Source organism: Myodes glareolus, chromosome 24 (genome assembly GCF_982192425.1).
Source record: "Myodes glareolus chromosome 24, mMyoGla1.1, whole genome shotgun sequence".
Taxonomy (NCBI): domain Eukaryota; kingdom Metazoa; phylum Chordata; class Mammalia; order Rodentia; family Cricetidae; genus Myodes; species Myodes glareolus.
In genome coordinates, this window is record NC_142049.1 from 36,448,809 (window position 1) to 36,469,782 (window position 20,974).

At 38.3% G+C, this 20,974-nt stretch overlaps 3 non-coding genes across 3 annotated transcripts; all 3 read right to left on the bottom strand.

Annotated features, from left to right (window-relative positions):
• Window positions 1–9,022: 9,022 nt before the first annotated feature.
• LOC148118089 (small nucleolar RNA SNORD109A) lies at window positions 9,023–9,088 on the bottom strand. The gene has a single exon (XR_015736501.1). It is a non-coding gene; the product is annotated as a small nucleolar RNA SNORD109A (small nucleolar RNA).
• Window positions 9,089–11,495: 2,407 nt separating this feature from the next.
• Window positions 11,496–11,559, bottom strand: LOC148118090 (small nucleolar RNA SNORD109A). The gene has a single exon (XR_015736582.1). It is a non-coding gene; the product is annotated as a small nucleolar RNA SNORD109A (small nucleolar RNA).
• A 3,430-nt stretch (window positions 11,560–14,989) lies between these two features.
• Window positions 14,990–15,054, bottom strand: LOC148118091 (small nucleolar RNA SNORD109A). Its single transcript, XR_015736510.1, has one exon. It is a non-coding gene; the product is annotated as a small nucleolar RNA SNORD109A (small nucleolar RNA).
• Window positions 15,055–20,974: the final 5,920 nt, after the last annotated feature.

The window sequence follows — 20,974 nt, forward strand, 5'->3', positions numbered from 1 at the left end:
GGGAGTCATTTCTGTATTCACATAAATTCAAGTCAGAGTAGGCAAACACTTATCTTGCTTCTCGCTTTGCTACAGATCTACATTCAAGGATGATCACTGTTGCAATTCCAAGCAAGAGGACTGCCCCAAATTGGTGGAAAGAAATATGGGGTAAATGTAGGGCAGGTGAAAAACCTTTGGAATCATGTATTGCTTAAATATTGAGCATCGTAAATTTGCCACTCCTCACAAAGATTGAATATGATGGTGGTTTCAAAAGATAGTACAGTATAGCCTTCACAAACCTGAGGTTAATTAAATTAAAAAATATACAATCAATCGTTATATTTCTTTAAGTTTTCATTAGCTGGAGAAGGGAATTTCTACTATATATATCAAATACTATATATATAAAGTACTAATATATCAAAGTACTAATGTGTAATAGACTTAAGGATAATGGTAGGAACCAAAACATAGTGGTAAAGAGACTATAATCTTAGAAATCACATGTTGTGAAATTATAAATTCATATATGTTGAAATTTAGAAATTCCAAGTCTTAGCAAAAATTATTGAGTTCAGAAATAGATACTCATTTCCTACTTTTCTCCATGAATAAATACAAGTCCTTTGGATTCTCTTCTGTATCAGTAGAGAAATGAGGTCTCTTGGATGCTATGTTCTCTACACAACTTTGCCTTGAATGCCACAGTATGCAGACTTCCTAACATACACAATCCATCCAATCAACACTTTCCTTTTTCTTCCTTCTTATATTTTGGCTTGTCTACAATGACAACCTTCCTTTTTGATTGCTTTTATTAATGCTGCCAGTCTCTGTCCTTTACATAAGAATGTAAGTGAGAAACAGTTGTTTTACCTTTCATATACTAGGGGCTGATGTACTCTAGCCTGGGGCAGAGATAGCACATATTTGTCATATTCATTTTTCCTGATGCTGTCTATTTTATATCTCATAGCACACAAATCTAATTTAAGAAGGATGAGTCCTGACAGTATCTTTAATGTTGTAGTAATGTCTTTAAGAAAAACATGGTTGGGCAAATAGTTCCTTTAATGTATATCATCTTCTGGTTTATCATGTGAGAATGCTTTTTACCCAGCAGACTAACAGCATTATGGAATAAAAGACAAAACAGAGACATCCATTAAATAGCAGACAATGTCTGTGCCTAGGGAAATTCCACTTAAATTTGAAATATGTAAGATTTTTCAATATATTACCTGTGATATACTCATTTCTCTGAAGTATAGAAAATGATAACATTAATTAAACTGGTGGATGACAAAATGATGTATCTTTTCTAACTTCTGTTTTGGAATTATGTATGTCATTTCTAGACTAGAAGGTATTCCTTATTCAAATTTCTTTTCCATGTACAATATTGGTGATGGTAGACATTCACCTGATCTTTTGTGAACCTTAGTATTTTCTTTCATCATGCTGTTGTGTTATATAAATTCTAACTCTGAAATATTTTCTGTTTGATGGGAATTGACAATTGTCTATAGTCTGTCAATTATGTTTTAAATAAATGCTGATTGTCCAGTAGTCAGGCAGTAAGTATAGGTGGGACAACCAGACTGGAAGTATAGGCCTCTCAGGTAGAACAGGAGATTTCTGGAAAGAGTGAAGCTCCTTCTTCAGTCCTGCACATAAACAGAAGAAGGAAGTTTGACCTGTTTTGTTAAAAAAGGTACCGAGCCAGTTGGCTAACATATACTAGAATAATGATCGAATACAAGTTATGAGAGTTTATAAGAAACCTGAGCTATTGGGCCAGTCTTTTTATGATTAATGTAAAACTCTGTGTAATTTCTTTGGGACTTAACAACTGTGGGTACCAGACAGAACCGAAACACCAGGAAGTATGGCCTCATGTTAAAAATGGTGCCCACTGTGTTTACAACTACATCCACATAAAGCCTGACAGAGCATGGAAAGTAATTCTACATAGAAAAGAATAGAGTTAAGCATGGTTATTAATAGTAACATTTTCTCCGATGGACTTGGTGGCTAGAGGCAATCGCTCTCATTTAAGAGAGGCTTTTTGACTTATCAATAGCTGGAAAACCTTGCAACACTTTTAAGAGGTACAGCCCCAAAACACTAAAATGGTTTTGATGAAGTGTTGACCACATGATTTTGGTTTTCAGCCCCAACAGAAAAAGCTGTCCTGTTTTAAAATGCCAGCCTTCTTGGCCGTCCTGTCAGGGCAAACTCTGACTTTTTCAGGCAGGCAGGCAGTCTGACTATGCAGCATTTGAGTATGCTTTGTGATTGCACTGCTGCAGATTGCTTGCTTGGCAGGACCCAGAAATGCCATAGAGATGTGGCAATAAATGTGGATCTGGTATTACCTCCATCATTAGCCTGGAATATCAGAAAGTTAATGAATGGGCTAGATCTAGCTCAAAGCCATGGCTATAATCCTACTTATATTGCTTAGCAAATTAAAGAATCATGTGATCAGAATAAGAGAGATATACTGTAAAGAGAGGTTTGAAGATGAAGAAGACCTCTAAATATTTTACAGAATTTAAAAAAAATATATGCATGCTTGTGAGATTACAAAAAGGGTTAAAGTCCTTAAAAAGTAGTTGACTGTGGTGGTACACACCTTTAATTCAAATACTTGTGAGACAGAGGCAGGTAGACTCCTGTGAGTTGAAGGTGTAGTGGCATTCACCTTTAATTCTAGTACTTGGGAGGCAGAGACAGGTGGATCACTGTGAGTTCAATGACAGACTGGTTTACAGAGTGAATTCCAGGACAAAGATACACAGAAACCCTGTATCAAAAAGCAAAGAGGAAAGATATAGGAATAAAAGTTAAAATAAAATAAAGCCATGTTATGAAAAATACTCAGAGAGTCTGGATACTGTATGTTATTATGTTCTTCTTGAATTGTTTTAATGCAGAGGAAGAAGCAACAGCTACTAAAACATATATATTTATAAATGCTGCTGAATCAATCCAAGATAGGTATTTTGAAAATACCTGGACTTCAAAATTTAAGTCAAATGTTTGTTACTTTGAAGAAAACGATTTGCTTTTGTTTGCAGAGAAAATGAGAAGCTGTGGATTCATTTTGAGTTAAGAGAAATTAGTTTTGGTCAAGGAAGAACATCTGAGAAGTCTCTGGTCGGAGTAGATAGCCCAGATGTCAGAGTTCTACATCCAGAACAGATTCAGTACTGCTGCCAGAGATGATCAATACTCACAGGATCTTAGTCATAACTCAGGACTTAGTCATAATTCTAAATTTTCTTTAGATCCCCATAATATTATCAGCACTCCCAACCAGCAGGACATAGCCTGCCAAACTATGCCCACCTAACACAAAATAATGGACTATGGGTGTTCTTACATTTTTTTTAAATAGAAGGGGAAGGTATGCAGGACAATTGTCTATATTCTGTCAATCATGTATTAAATAAATGCAGATTGTCCAGTAGTCAGTCAATAAGTACAGGCAGGACAAACAGGGAGGAATTAGAGGTGGTGCAATGAGAAGTAGAATTCTGGGAGGAGTGAAGCTCTTTCTGCAGTTGTACCCAGACATAGAAGAAGAAAGATTTGTCCGACACTGCTGAAAAACGTACCAAGCCATGTGGTTAACATACACTAGAATAAAAGACTAGTATAAGTTTTAAAAATTAATAAGAAGCTTGAGTTAAAGGACCAATCAGTTTATGCTGAATGTAGACCTCTGTGTCATTTCTTTTGTACATAATGACTGAAGGAAACAGAGAGGACAGGAAACCAAATAAGTAGGACCTCATGTTACAGAGGAGGCCTGAAAGTGTCTAAGATGTAGCTCTCATATCTTTAAAAAGACATGCCTAAGCAAATAATTCCCTTGATGTGCATCATCTTCTGATCAATCATCTGAGAATGTTTTTCACCTTAGCACAACAATAGCATTATTGAATGAAGCGTACACAGAGACAGCCTTCAAAATGCAGATAATGTCTGGGTCTTGGGCAATACAACTTAACCCCAAGAAGGATAATATCTTTGAATATAGAACATGTGGAATACTTGTACTCAAACCTATGGGACAACATGAACTTCACTGGTGGATGACAATCATGAATTCCTTCTCTAGCTTCAGTTTTATAAGGGTATTTGTAATTTCTAGACTAGGAGGTATTCTCCATTTAAATTCCCTTTCCATGTACAATGTTGGTGATCATAGCCATTCACCCAATCTTTTGTGAAACCTATGAATTTTCTTGCATCACGTCTCTGTGTTATATGAAATTTATCTCTGAATTTTTACTATTAGATGGGATTTTGTTTTTGAGAAAAGTTCTTGCCTTCACCTCTGTTACACTTGAAAATGTAGGGTGTCTGCTGCATTACTGATGATCTTATGAACAAGCTTTCCATTTGTTTCCTCGGCTGACTGGTTTGGAGGCATGAATGCGAATGAAATTCTGGTTACAAGCTGGAACTGTATCTATGTGCCAGGTATACTCCTTGAGATCTTCTCAGCATGCATATAAATTGAATCCATGAAAACAACTTGAAGGGCAGAATCACAGACTAGTCATAAACACAGAGTGATTTTAATTGGACATAATACAAAAGTCCTTTCACTGTTGAATAAGAAATTATTATAGTAAGATGTGTTTGATAGGCATTTCCAAATGTGAAAGCAAATTGTTTTGATGTCTGAAGAGAAAGATATCCATTAGCATGTAGATTGATACACCATCCTGGGAGTATGATATATTCAGAGACAAGAATGGGAAAAGTAATGACTATCACAATATGGAAAGTCATCACACATTCTTGACTCTTTGGAGAAGGAATAAAGAGTCAAAAAACCCTCCAAATTTCACAGTTATGGTGGGCAGGTATGCTACCATCTCCACTTGCCCTCGTCCCAATGAAGTTACTTCAAATTCACAGAGAGGATCATTGAGATTCTATTCTGTACAATCATCTGAAAATGTTTTTCACCCTAGCTCAGCAATAGCTTGATGGAATGAAAAATGAAAGAGAGATATCCTTCAAAAATAAACAATGTTTGGACCTTGAGCAATATCAGGTAATCTTTCAATATATAACACATGGAATATTTATTTCTCTGAAGTGTAGGAAACGACAACATGAACTTAACTAGTGGATGAAACCATGAATTCCTTCTCTAACTTCTGTTTTGGAATGGTATATGTCATTTCTAGGCATACAGGTAGTATTCTCCATACGAATTCCCTCTCCATGTACAAGGCTGGTGATGGAAGCCAATTACCTCATCTTTCATAAAAGCTACAAATTTTTTTGATCATGTCTCCTTCCTGTTTGAAATTAATCTCCAAATGTTTTACTATTAGATGGGAATTGGTTGCTCAGTGTGGTGCTCGTGTTCACTACTTTATCACTTGAAAATGTCAGGAATCTGCTGCATTATTTTTGCTACTGTTGACATGCCTCACATTTGATTCCTCAGCTGACTGGTTAAAGGCATAGGTGGGAATGGGATGCTTGTTGCAAGTTGATGTTGTGTCTATGTGCCAGCTTTATACCTCATGAATGTTTCAGCATTCAAATAAATCCAAACAATGAAAATAACTTGAAAGTCACAATCACAGACCAGTCTTAAAAACCAAAGATAGATTTTAATTGTACCTAATCAAAAAGTCCTCTCACTTTTGAATAAAAAATTATGACACAATTATCTATTTGCTGAACATATCTAACTCGGAAAGCACCTTGATATGATGTCTAGAGATGGAGATGACTATAGCATGTAGAATTGATACACCATTCAGGGAATATGACTTTTTCAGAGACAGCAAAGGGAAAAGGAATGACTATCACAATATGGGATATCATCATGCATTTTTGCTTCACTGGAATAGAAACAGTAGTCTAAAAGCCCTCCAAATTTATCAGTTATGTTGGGCAGGTGTCCTTCCATCTCTTCTTGCCCTCGTTCCGATGTAGATATGTCAGATTCATCAGAGAGGATCATAGAGATTCTCTGTGATGAATTCAGTGCTTCCACCTCTTTTGAGTCTGGCATTCAGGCATGTAACAGCAAATGAATTCAAATCAATGTACACTCTATCGTTTACCGTGGTGCTTTTCTGTTTTAGAGTATGGAAATAAAATTATCAGGGTTGGAATTGTCTCAAAAGAAATCTGTCTTCCTTGCTAGCCTCAGCATGCTAACAGCCAAGCATATCAAACTTTCCCTTGCCATCAAGTAACACTTCTCGCTACATACATTCTGCCTTCAATTTTGCATTGTGCTTCAATGACAACAATCCTCCTTGATTGCTTCTTCTAAATGTGCCATTCCATGTACATTTGATACAGAAAGAAGCAGATGGAAGTTCTATCTGTTTGAAACAATAATGACAGAGGTACTCTATCAATAAGAGGACATGGCAGGTAGATCACACAGAAATTGATCCTCATGACTTCTTTACCAGGACTCAGATGAAAATCGACATGTGCTAAGCAGGAGGACTACTGACTATATCTATGATTTGTGTGCCATGAGATTTAGATGACTTGGCTATGAAATTAAATGCCTCAATGTGTATTATCTCTGGGTTCATCATGTGAGGCTGAGTGTCCCCGTTGCAAAGCAAGAGCAGGAAGAGAATCATGAATGAATGATGAAAACAAGATGTCATGAAACACCAAGTTATTGTCACACCTTGGGCAATTGCACTTTCACTGACCTGTGTAAGTTCCTTTTTATGTAAGGAGCAAAATTTATTTCTTTTTTTATGTAGTAAATCACTACATGAACTTCAAAGGTGGATTGCAACAGTGAACTCCTTTGTAATTTGTGCTTGAGAATGATGTGTATCATTTCTAGGGCAGGAGAGGTTCTCCATTCAATTTTTTTATCCAGGTACAATGTTGGAGGTGGTGTATATTTCCCCTGAACTTCTTGCAACATGTGTCCATGAAATAACATATATTTTTTGTTTTCTTTCTTTCTGATAATAAGTGGTTGTATTGAGAATTGCTTGAATTTTCCCCACTACAACAACTGAGAAATTTGGGTTATGTACTGCAATTTTAGGCTCATTGTGGATCTACTTTCCACATTATCTCCTCAGCCTTCCATTTTGGAGTACTGGACTTGAATGAAGTGCTTCTTGAAAGAAGAAATTGGACGAATTGTGCCAACTTGGCAGTTTGTGATTCTGTAAGTTTGCCAATAAATACTAATAATATTCAGAAGGTGCAGGTAATATTACAGACAAGAATAACAGCAATGACTGCTTTAAAAATGAGAACACAGGAAAACATCTTCTGGTATTTTCAGAAGAAGTGATGATAGTAAGATATGGTTGGTATTCAGGTGTAAATCTGATTCGATGGATGTGGTGCATGGACAGTAAAATAAGCACATATAACTGATACACCTGCTAAGCAGAATGATATATTCAGTGAAACATGTTGTATGTACTCACTCATAAGTGGTTTCTAGCCATAGTTAAGGTCTTTGAGTCTATAATTTGAGATCCTAGAGAAGCAGAATAAGAAGGTGAACCTGAAGAAAATCATACAGTTATCCTCCTGGATATTAGAAATAGGCAAGATTGCCAGGCAAACTTGGGTGCACGGGGGGAGGGAGGAAGCATGGGAATATGGTTAGGGAGAGGGGAGAGGGTGAGGATCGGGGATTGAAGGGGGAATGACAGGGAGGGAGGAAGGAAGGATGGTTATGGGAGCAGGAAAGTTTATATCTAATCTAAGGGAGCCATTTTAGGGTAAGAAAGAGACTTGATTCTGGAGGGGTTCCCAGGCCCAAGGAGAGGTCCCCAGATTTTACTCTGGACAGCAGAGGAGAGGGTGCCTGATCTGGCCTTGGTCAATAACCATACTTATGAATATTTTGCATGTCACCACAGAACCTTCATATGGCGATGGATGGAGATAGAGACAGAGACACATATTAGAACACTGGACTTAACTCCCTAAGCCCAAATGAGAAGCAGAGGGAGGGAGATCGTGAGCAAGCAAGGCAAAATGAAAGGGGGCCTTCATTTGATGATGAATGGAGATAGAAACGGAGACCCACATTGGAACACTGGAAGTGAGGACCGTGAAGGGTGTGTTCACCCACTGATACAAGGGGGCTGATCGTATGAGAGCTCACCAAGGCCAGCTGGACTGGGACTGAACGAGCATGAGATCAAACCGGACTCTCTGAAAGTGGTTGACATGGGGGTTGACTGAACCCCCAAGGTCCAAACAAAGACTAAGAAGCCATTGACAATGGCACTGGGTCTTGATTCGTCTGCATGGACTGACTTTTTGGGATTCTGGCCTGTCTGGATGCTCACCTTCCTGGACCTGGAGGGAGGGGGGAGGAATTTGGATTTCCCACAGGGCAGGAAACCCTGACTGCTCTGGGGAATGATGAGGGAGGAGTAAAGGGAGTGGGGGAGTGGGGGGAGCTGGAGGGTATTGGGAGAAGGGGAGGTAGTGGAAAGAGTGTTTGCAGATACTTGAATAAACACATCTTATGGAAAAATAAATAAATACATAAATGCATAAATCCTACATAATAAAAAAAGAAAAGGGATGACACTGACAATAACAGAATTATCACAATTTTTCCTGGATTTGGAAAGGATAATGTGCACACCACCCCTAAAAATTTCTGAGTTACGGTGGACAGCAGTCCTCCAATCTTTTCTGGCTTCTCTCCCAATGTAGCAATGTCCAATTCATCAGAGAAGATCACAGATGATCTCTGGGATAATTTCCCTACTTAGTCCACTTTTGGATCATTTTTTCAGGCATGTATCAGTCAATAACTTCAAAGAAGTGTAACATGAATGATGCAGTAAAGTGCTTTTTAGAGGGGATTAATTGAAACAGACAAATGGAAAGTTTTGGGGACACTACAAAATTGTTCATTCCTCAAAATTTAGGAAACCAAAACTAGTCTACACTTTGATATATTGTACTTTACAATGGAAGAATGCTAGCCATGTTCTGAAAAAATCATGGTTCTCAAGACGACCTCTTATCTGGACCTCAGATTGCCACTTCCATGAGTCAGTCATCGTCCTCAGAGACTTCATGTCATCATCGATCCAGAGAAGTCAGCTCTTAACCCATAAATATTCCAGTAACGTGAAAGCAGCCATAGCTAGACTCCTTAGATTTGAAAAGGTACATGAGGGTTGTGCAGCAGGATTGATTCTCAAGTTTAACAACAGAGCTACAGAAAAAAAAGAGCAGACAAATCATTTTGTCCTGTATATTCGAGCACAATTGACATGTCCATATATCAATCATCTAGTGTGCCAAAGATGCTGATAACAAAGAGAAAGACATCATGGTTTCTTAGTGTTGTGATATTCCTGAAATCTAGCATCCTTAATAAAATGAGACAAAGCTTACAACTGAACTTATCACTCAGAAATTGCATTAATTCAATCACTGCTTGGAACATCACCTCTAGCTTTTTTCTGTCTATCTCTTTCATAATAATTAAAACTTTTTTTATTTCTCTGTAATTTGTCACATAGCTGTGGATCATCACATCAAATTCCTATCCACTGCCTCCAGTATCTCCTTGGGTTCTAACTCTGCCCTTCTTTCTCCCAACATAAATCTTCCCACCACTCCCTAGTTCTGACTCTTATGGCCATAGGCTCAAATCTGTTCCTATTCTTTAACAATATAAGTAAAACAGACACAGAAGGACCTCCCACAACAAACCAAATTGCATTTTTTTGCAGTGTTGTTCTTTCTGTGTTTGTGTCTCTCTGGAGACACCATGTTGTGTTGTTTCATTGGAATGTAAAAGATTATAGCTTCAAACTTGAAAGTAAAGCCTAGGTTTTATTAGAAATGACTCTTAATAATATGTTTGATCTTGGACATCTAGAGAATTTCCTCATTCTCCTCTTTTCAACCTTTCAGGTAAAATGCTTTGCTGAAAATTCTATGGCATAGTACAAGTTTTGAGTCTCTCCCCATGAGAAGAGTCGAATTAGGAATATGTGTATCATGTAAAGCAAAGCAACAGGAAATGAAACTCAGATGGAGTCATTTAAGAATTCACATCAATTCAAGCCAAAGAAACCAAACACTTCAATTGCTTTTCCATGTGCTGAATATCTGCATTCAATGGTAGGCTCTGTGTTTTATCTCAGCAAGGAGACTCAACAGTCAGGAAAGAAGATTTTCTTGAATCGTGTTCAAAGAAAAAGATTAGGAGTTTTGGGTTGTGTCAAAATGGAACATCAAATATTTACCACACATCAAAATGATTGAATGTGGACGTTGGACAAAAAGATATTTTAAATCATCCTTCCCACAAGGGAGGTCACTTAAATCTAGAAAATTCTATGTAAGGCAATATTTCCTTAAATTCTCACTAACATATTAGGGAATCATCCTCTTTAAACACAGAATACCAAAGGCCTGAAAAGCAACATACATGAGGGTGTGGCCAAGAAAAAAAAACAACATGTTCAAGAGAGTGTAATTCTACAAATTCTAGTCCTTGAAAGCTTGCAGTCATAGATGTTGACTTTTAGAAATCCAAATACTATAGAAAAACTATTCAGAATACCGAAAGACCTTCAATGCTTACCACTACCAACGGAAGAAGAGGTGATGTGGGATTCTATTCTGGAACAGAAGAGAAGTAAAATTATTGTGTATGGAATTTTCTCACCAGAAATCTGTCTTCCTTGTTTGCATTAGCCTGCTCGCTGCCAAGCATATCCAACATTCACGTGCCTTAAAATAATACCATTGGCTTCACTCATTTTCTGCTCAATTTTTAACTGTGTTTTAATGACTACCCTCCTTCCTGACTGTTTCTTTTTAATGTGCCACTCTATATACATTTGAGACAGAAAGAAGGTGTCAGGAATTGTTTCTCTAATATAAATTAATGACAAAGGTAGCCTAGAAATAGAACTGAAAATTACCCAGGTATAGTGCCTGGAGCATGAAATGACCATTGGCATGTAGAATTGATGCACCATGCAGGGAGTATGATCTATTCAGAGACAACAAAGAGAAAAGGAATGACTCTCACAATATGGGAAAGAAGCAGGCATTGCTGCCTCAATTGGGAAAGTCACAGGAATCCAAAAGCTCTCAAAAATTAGCAGTCAGGGTGGACAAGAGTCCTGCCATCTCTTCTTACCCTTGTCCCATTGTATATTTATGGCCAATTCATCAGAGAGGATCATTGAGATTCTCTGTAATGAATTCACCGCTTCCAACTCTTTTGAGTCTTTCTTTCAGGCATGTAACAGCCCATAACTTCAAATCAATGTACACTCTAGGGTCTAGTGCAGTGCTTTTCAGAGGCAGAATATGGCCACAAAGAACTGGACAGTTGTCGCAGACAGCAAACTGCTCATGTCTCAAAATTTAGGAGATCAAAGCCCGTCTACACTGCAACTGTCTTCCTTTAAAATACAAGAGTGCTAGCCATGTTCTGGAAGCATCACAGTGGTCAAGAAGGTGATTTATCTGGACCTCAGAGGGGTTATTGTGAGTCAATCAGCGTCCTCAGAAACCTGTTGTCTTCATCGATCCAGAGTAGGCAGCTTTTGACACATGAGCATCCCCTGTGATACTGGAAAGCAGTGAGAGATAGACTCTTTGGCTTTGAAGAGGAAGATCAGCATTGTGCAGCAGGCTTCTTTCTCAGGATCTCAACTGAGTCAAGCATCAATGAGATCACAAAGACATTTTTTACTATACTTTTCAGCCCATTAGTAATCAAAAATATCAACACTCTACTCTTCAACACGAAGAGAAAACAAAGACAAACACATCAAGAATTTTGAGGTGTCAAATTTGACCTTGACAATGAGCTTTTTGGACAAAAAGAATACAAATATTAAAAAATGCACCAAAAATATACAGATGAACTTTATATGTTTCAAACGGCAAAAATTTTCCTGAATTTCTTAATTATACTCAAGGTGGAAGTTTTCAATAGTTTCATATTCCTGCGACTTCAGTGTGTCATCCTTATCATCACCATCATCACCATTACCATCATCATCATCATCATTATCATTATCATCATCATCATCATCATCATTATTGCCATCAACACTGTCTTATGCCTTATCCTCTACCCTGTCTACCACACAATTCTTTTCTTTATTTTACCTTTATGGACATTGCAGTCAGTCCTACAAGTTTCCAGGTTGCTTTCATCATGAAATTCCTATCCTAACAGCCTCAAATTCTTGACTTTCATTGTACTATTACCATGATAGGAAACCCCACGGAACCAACAATACTAGGCAAATATCACCAATGAATTAAAATTCAATTTCATGTTTGCTGTTGAGTGTTCTGTGTTTCTGTGTCTCTTGGGACACCATGCTCTTTTATTTCATGAAAATCTGCAAAGGTTCCCCTTCAAATTTCATATTAGGTTACTATTATATAGGAGTCCCGATTGGTTCCACACACTCTTACTTTTCAGATTTTAGATAAAATTCTTCTTGCCAAACATATATGATCACCTACTATTTGGAGAGGCTCCTCATGAAAACAGACATGATCAGATGCACCAGGAACCGGGAAACATGACAAAGGTTTTATGAACTTCCCAGGGAGACATTCCTGAATTCACAAAATTTCAAGACACAATAGCGGAAAACTTATCTTGATTCTCGGAGTGCTAGAAGTCAATATTCAAGGGTGGGCTCTGCTGAAATTCTCAGGAAGAGGACTGCCCCAAAAGTGTGTAAAGAAGTTTTGGGTGAATGGAGGTCAGCTGAAAACCCCTTGGATCATGAGGTTCTTGAAAAATGAGCATCTTAAATTTACCATCCGTCAGACGAATTGAAAATGACAGTGGTTTGAACAGATAGTTTTGAATATCCTTCACACACCTGAGTTCTCTCAATTGATAAGTATGCAATCAGTGGTCCTATTTCAATATCTTTTCACTAGCTGGAGAGGAGAATTCGCCAAAGTGACCTAGTATGTCAAAGGACTGCAGAGTGATAGATTGAGGACTAGGGCAGGAATAAAAACATAATGGTAAGGAGAGCATAATCATAGATAGTAGAGTCTGTGCAATCATGAAGTCAAAAGAAGTTGACTTTTAGAAATTCCCAGGGTTAGCAAAAATTAGTGAGTCAAGAGATAGAAACTAGGTGTTTACCTTTTCTGCAGTGAGAATAGGAAGATCTCTGGGATTCTATCCTGTAACAGTAGAGAAAAAAGAGTCCTCAGGGATGCTAAGTTCTCCACACAACACTGTCTGCTTAGCCTTATGCAGACTACCTAGCATACTAAAGCTTTCCAACCAACATTTACCTGTTTTTTCCTTCCTATATTTTAACTTGTCTTATCATGACCTTTTCCTTCCTGTTTGCTTCTACTAAAGCTGCCAGTCTCTGTCCTTTAGACAATAACCTAAGTGGAAACAATTGTTTTCTCTTTGATATACTCGTGGCAGATGGACAGTAGCATGGGGAGGACATGGCACATATGGTTCACACTCATTTGTCCTGACATCTTCTCTTCCACATCTCCTAGCACACGGTATCTGCTTTACGAAGGATGAGGTCTAACAGTACCTATGATGTTGCTTTCATATCTTTAAGAAGACATGGCTGAGCAAAGAGTTCTTTTGATGCCTATCACCCTCTGTCTATTCATGTGAAAATGGTTTTCACCCTAGCACCGCAGAGACATTATGGAATGAAAGACGAAACAAAGAAATCCATCAAAGCAGACAATGTCTGGACTTTAGGCCACTCCACTGAATCCCAAGAAAGGGAGCAGCTTTGAATATGTAATGTGTATAATACTTATTACTCTGAAGTATAGGAAATGACAACATTAACTAACTGGTGGATGGCAATCAATTCCTTTCCTAAGTTCTGTTTCAGAATGATGTATGTCATTTGAAGAGAACAAGGTGTTCTGGATTCAAATTCCCTTTCCATGTACAGTGTTTGTGATCTTAGCCAATCCCTTGATCTTTTGTGAAACCTAGGGATTCTCTTTCATCGTGTCTGTGTGTTATATGAAACCTATCTCTATATCATTTTCTATTAGATGGAAATTGGTTGCTGAGAGAAGTGCTTGCCTCCCCCATTACACATGAAAACTTCAGGTGTCTGCTGCATTCTGTGTGCTCCTGGTGGGCATGTTTGCATTTGTTTTCCCAGGTGATTGATTTGGAGGCCTGGCTGGAAGCAAAACACTTGATGGACATTTGAATTGTGTCTTTGTGCAAAATGTACTCTATGTGAATCTCTCAGCACGCAAATAATTCCAAACAATGTAAACAATGTGAAGGTCCCAATCTTTATAGAGCAGGCTGGTAAAAAGATAGATTTGAACTGGACTTTATCCAAAAGTTCTCTCAGTTTATTTAATGAGAAATTATGATAGAAAGAGAGGATTGCTGAGAATGTCAGGATGTGAAAAGCAACTGGCTCTGGTGCCGGGAGTGTGAGAAGACCATTGGCATGTAGAATTGATGCACCATGCAGGGTTTATGATCTATTCAGAGACAACAAAGAGAAAAGGAATGACTCTCACAATATGGGAAGGAAACAGGCATTGCAGCTTCAATTGGAAAGGGCACAGGAATCTAAAAGTTCTCAAAATTTTGCATTCAGGTTGGTCACGAGTCCTGCCAACTCTTCTTGCATTCGTCCCATTGTATATTTATGGCCAATTCATCATAGAAGATCATTGAGATTCTCTGTAATGAATTCACTGCTTCCAATTCTTTTGAGTTATTCTTTCAGTCATGTAACAGCCAATAACTTCAAATCAATGTACACTCTAGGGTCTAGTACAGTGCTTTTCAGAGGCAAAGTTAGGCCGCAAAGAGTTGGAAAGATGTTGCAGACAGCCAACTGCTCATCTCTCAAAATTTAGGAGATCAAAGCCTGTCTGCACTGTAACTGTCTTCCTTTAAAATGCAAGAATGCTAGCCATGTTCTGGAAGCATCATTGTGGTCAAGATGGCGACTTCTCTGGACCTCAGAGGGGTTATGTGTGAGTCAATCAGCGTCCTCAGAAACCTGTTGTCATCATCGATCCAGAGAAGGCAGCTTTTGACACATGAGCATTCCCAGTGACACTGGAAAGCAGTGAGAGATAGACTCTTTGGCTTTGAAGAGAAAGATCAGCATTGTGCAGCAGGCTTCTTTCTCAGGATCTCAACTGAGGTCAAGCATCAATGAGATCACAAAGACATTTTCTCCTATACTTTAGAGCCCATTTGTCATCAACAAATATCAACACTCTACTGTGTCATACTAACAAAAAACAAAGATAAACACATCAAGAATTTTGAGGAGTCAAATTTGATCTTGACAACTAGCTTCATGGACAAAAAGAAGAAAAGTATAAAATAAAATGCACCAAAAATATAGGCGTGTACTTCATATGTTTCAAAGGGCAAAACTGGTACTGGATTTCTTGATTATCTAGTCAAGGTGGAATGTTTTGATAGTTTCATATTCCTGCTACTTCAGTGAGTCATTCTTATCATCAGCATCATCATCATCACCATCATACCTCATCATCATCATCATCATCCTGGTCATCATCATCACCATCATTATCACTGTCAACATTGTTTATGCCTTCTCCTCCTTCCTGTCTACCACACAATTCTTTCCTCAGTTTATCTTTATGGACATTGCACTTATTCCCTCAAGTATCCAGGTTGCTTTCATCATGAAATTCTTATTCTAACAATGGCAACCTCTTGGCTTTCACTGTACTGTTATCATGAGAGGAATCTCGGTGGAACCAACAATAATAGGCAAATATTACCAATAAATTAAAATTCAATTGTATGTTTGTTATGGAATGTTCTGTGTTTCTATGCCTCTTGGTACACCATGCTCTTTTATTCCATGAAAATCTGCAACGGTTCCCCCTTCAAATTTCATATTAGGTAACTATTATATAGGAGCCCAGATTGGTTTCACACACTCTTAATTTTAAGATTTTAGATAAAACGCTTTCTGCCAAACATATATGATCAACCTGCTATTTGGAGAGGCTCTCCATGAAATCAGACATGCTCAATGCACCGGAAACCTGGACATCTGACAAAAGAGTTGTGAACCTTACAGGGAGACATTTCTGAATTCACACAAATTAAAGTCAGAATAGCGCAAAACTTATCATGCTTCTTGGTGTGCTAGAAAGCTACATTCAAGGGTAGGTTCTGATGCAATTCTCAAGAAGAGGACTACCACAGAATAATGGAAAGATTTGTTGAATGAGTGGAGGTCAGATGAAAAAACATTGGATCATGAAGTGTTTGAAAAGTGAACATTTCACCTTAAGCATATTTAGGAAGGATTTGATATGACAGTATCTTTAACAGATTTTTTTGAGCTTTCTTCACATGCCTGATTTTACTGAATTTATAACCGTGCAATCAATGATAATATTTCTATACCTTTTCACTAGCTCGAGGAGAGAATTCCTCAATGAGTTCTTGTATGTCAAAGGACTGAAGAGTAACAGACTTAAGAACTTCGACCAGAATAAAAACATAATTGTAAGGAGAGTATCATTCTAGAAATTATAGTTTGTGAAATCATGAAGTCAATGATGTTGCCTTTAATACATCCCCAGTGTTAGCAACAATTAGTGAGTCATGAGATAGAGACTCAGTGCTTACCTTTTCTGCCCAAGGAATTAGGTGACCTCCAGGACTCTATCCTGTAACAGTAGAGGAATAACAGTTATCAGGGATGCTAAATTCTCCACACCATTCTGTTTTCCTTGATATCCACACTACGCAGACAACATAGCATAGCTAACCTTTCCAACAAACATTTAACTGTTTCTTCTTTCCTATCATTTGGCTTGTCTTGCAATGCCACCTTTCCTTCCTGATTGCTTCTACTAAAACTTCCAGTCTCTATCCTTTAGGCAATAACCTTCTAAAGAGGAGAGAATTGTTTTCCCATTGCTATACTAGTGTCAGATGTACAGTAGCATTTGGAGGACATGGCATTTTTTGGTCATACTCATTTGTCCTGACATCTTCTCTTCCACAACTCCAAGCAAACTGTTTCTGTTTTCATAGAATGGAGCTTGTCAGTAGTGCTATTATCATGAGAGAAAACACAGTGGAACTCAAACTAATAGCCAATTTTCACCAATGAAATCAAGTTCAATTTTTTGTTTGCTGGTTGTTTTTTTTTGTGTGTGTGTCTTTTGTGACACTATACTCTTATAATTCATGGAAATTTACAAAGGTTCAACTTCAAATTCCATATAATGTTAATATTATATTTGAATTGACCCTGATAATTTCTGTTAGCTTTTGAATTCAGGGTTGTTTTAAATCCTTCTCTTTTTCAGGTTTTGGATAAAATGTTTTTCACTAAACATATATGATAAATTTGCATATTGAACAGGTTTTCTTTGAAAACAGACATGTTCAGACACACCAGTATCCTGGAAATCTCACAAAATTGTTGTGAAACTCAGAGGGAGTCATTTCTGTATTCATATAAATTCAAGTCAGTGCAGTCAAACACTTACCGTGCTTCTCGCTTTGCTACAGAGCTACATTCAAGGATGATCACTGTTGCAATTATAAGCAAGAGTACTGCCCCAAATGGTTGGTAAGAAGCATTTGGTAAATGGAGGTGAGGTGGAAAACCTTTGGAATCATGGGTTCCATGAAAATTGAACATCTTACATTTGCCGCGTATCACAAAGATTGAATATGATGGTGGTTTCAAAAGATAGTATAGTATAACCTTCACAAACCTGAGGTTAGTACTGCAGGCAGGGAGATTTCTGACCAGCAAGTGGCACTGATCCTGTAGCAGAAGATACAATGGAGGGGTAATTGTGTTCCTGACCCACCATACATGACTGGTAAGGGAACACACAATTTTTCCACTATCCTTATCTCCCTGGGTATTCCAAAGGGGCAGCTTACCCCAGCTAAATGCTCTCTCCTCCTACCCCATCCCTGATTTCAGCCAGGAACCCTTTCTCTTCCTCTCTCCCTTTTTCAGGGCATAAAATCTTCCAACTCAGCCAGTGTGGGCACCGCCGGGTCGGGGCGGTGAGTGCAAGTGGAAGGGAGTTTCTTTGTTTTATTAACCTGCCTGCAGCAAGGTAGGACTGCAGGCAAAGTGATTCCTGGCCAGCAAAGGGCACTAATTCTGTAGCAGAAGACCCACCAGAGGGAAGAGCCATTGGAGAGCATCTGAAGGAAGAGATGGGCAGGCTCCAAGGCAGGAATTCCTCCAACAATCTGAAAAACAACATGAAAACACCAGATCCTGGCGATCTTATGACAGACGGACTTGAACACCCTATTCCAGAAGAAGTGGAAAACAGTGTCATTATGAAAGCAATAAAGTCCCTTAAACAGGGTATGAATAACTCACTTAAAGAACTGGAAGAGAAATATAACAAAAAGATTGAAGAAATGAGCAAAGAAATGGAAGAGAAATATAACAAAAGGTTTTAAGAAATGAGTATATCCGTAAACGACACCCTGGGAAACCAAGAAAAAACAATCAAACAGGTAGTGGAAACAGTTCAAGAATTGAGCCCCTAATATAAAGGCAACCACTTATGTAAAAGAAAAACTTTTAGAACTCAAGGCAGTCATCAAACCACACACACTAATAGTAGGAGACTTCAACACACCTCTCTCACCAATGGACAGGTCAATCAGAAAGAAACCTAACAGAGAAATAAGAGAATTATTGGAGGTATTGAATCAGATGGACTTAACAGACATCTATAGAACACTCCACCCAAATAGGAAAGAATATACCTTCTTCTCTGCAGTTCATGGAACCTTCTTGAAAATTAACCACATACTCGGTAACAAAGCAAACTTCCACAGAGACAAAAAAATATTAGTGACCACCTATGTCTTGTCAGATCACCATGGCTTAAACTTAGAATTCAACAACAATGCTACCCCCAGGAAACCAACAAACTCATGGAAGTTGAACAGTCAACTACTAAATCACCCCTGGGTCAAGGAAGAAATAAAGAAAGAAATTAAAGTCTTCCTTGAATTTAAGGAAAATAAAGACACAACATATTCAAACCTATGGGACACTATGAAAGCAGTGCTAAGAGGAAAGTTCATAGCACTAAGTGCCCAATTAAAGAAAACAGGGAGAGCACACATTGGAGACTTAACAGCACACTTGAAAGCTCTACAAAAAAAGAAGGTGATTCACCCAGGAGGAGTAGAAGATGGGAAATAATCAAACTGAGGGCTGAAATCAACAAAATAGAAACACAGAAAACAATCCAAAGAATCAATGAAACAAAAAGCTGGTTCTTGGAGAAAATCAACAAGATCGACAAACCCCTATCCAAACTAATCAAACGGCAGAGAGAGAACATGCAAATTAATAAGATCAGAAATGAAAAGGGGGACACTCTTGTCTCCTGGGCCCTGGGAAGACCAGCTAGCCCTGTAGCAGTGCTGAGGAGTTCTACCCAGAGAGGTGAGTGCATGATAGCCTGGGTGGCCAGCCCGGGAAGAGAGCATAGCCCCTCCCCCCTCAGCTTCTGCGGCAGGGTCTTCCGTGTTTCACCGGACCCCTCCCTGCCCCCACTGCCTCTACACTCTTGTCTCCTGGGCCCTGGGAAGGCCAGCTATCCCAGCTGCAGTGCTGAGGAGCTCTATACAGAGAGTGCTGAGGAGTTCTATCCAGAGAGTGCGGAGGAGTTTCATCCAGAGAGGTGGAGATGGGCAGGCACCAATGCAAGAATTCCTGCAACAACCTGAAAGGCAACATGACATCTCCAGAATCCAGGGAGCACGAAATGAGAAGAATTCAACACCCTACTACAGAAGAAATAGAAGAAATCGACTCTAAGCGGATCTATATGAAAATAATAGAGGAACTTAAACAGGAGGTGAAAACCTGCTGTAAAGAAATGGAAGATAAGTATAACAAAAAGATTGAGGAAATGAGTAAAGAAATGGAAGAGAAATATACCAAAAAGTTTGAAGAAATGAGTAAATCCATAAATGAAATTCTGGGAAACCAAGAAAAAAATAATCAAACAGGTAATGGAAACAGTTCAAGATTTGAAAACTGAAATGGAGTCAATGAAGAAATCACAAACCGAGGGCTGGCTGGCTATGGAAAATCTAGGTAAATGAACAGAGACTTCAGAAACAAGGATAACAAACAGAATACAAGAAATAGAAGAAAGAATCTCAGACTCTGAGGACACCATAGAGAAATTAAACGCTGTGACCAAAGAAAACAGCAAATCCAACAAATTCTCATCACAAAACATTCAGGAATTGTAGGACACAATAAAAAAACAAATCTAAGAATAATAGGGATTGAAGAAGGAGAAGAACGGCAGATCAGAGGCCCAGAAATTATATTAAACAAAATTATAGAAGAAAACTTTCCCAATCTAAAGAACGATATTCCTATGAAGGTGCAAGAAGCATACAGAACACCGAATAGACTGGATCAGAAAAAAATATCCGCTGGCCATATAATAATCAAAACACAAAACATACAGATTAAAGAAAGAATATTAAGAGCTGCAAAGGATAAAGGTAAAGTATCTTATAAAGGTAAACCTATCAGGCTTACACTGGACTTCTCTATGGAAACCATGAAAGCCAGAAGATCCTGGATAGAGGTACTGCAGAAACTAAGAGACCATGGATGCAAGCCCAGACTACTATACCCAGCCAAGCTATCGTTCACTATCAACGGAGAAAGCAAAATATTCCAGGATAAAAATAAATTTAAACAATTCGTAGCCACAAACCCAGCTTTACAGAAAGTAATAGAAGGAAAATCACAACCCAAGGAATCCAACATTGCCAACACTGCCTACAATAACTCAGACATCTAGCGACCCTTCACAACCAGAACTCAAAGAAGCAAAACACATTCACTCTACTACACAAAAAAATGACCAGAGTCAACAACCACTGGTCATTAATATCACTTAATATCAATGGACT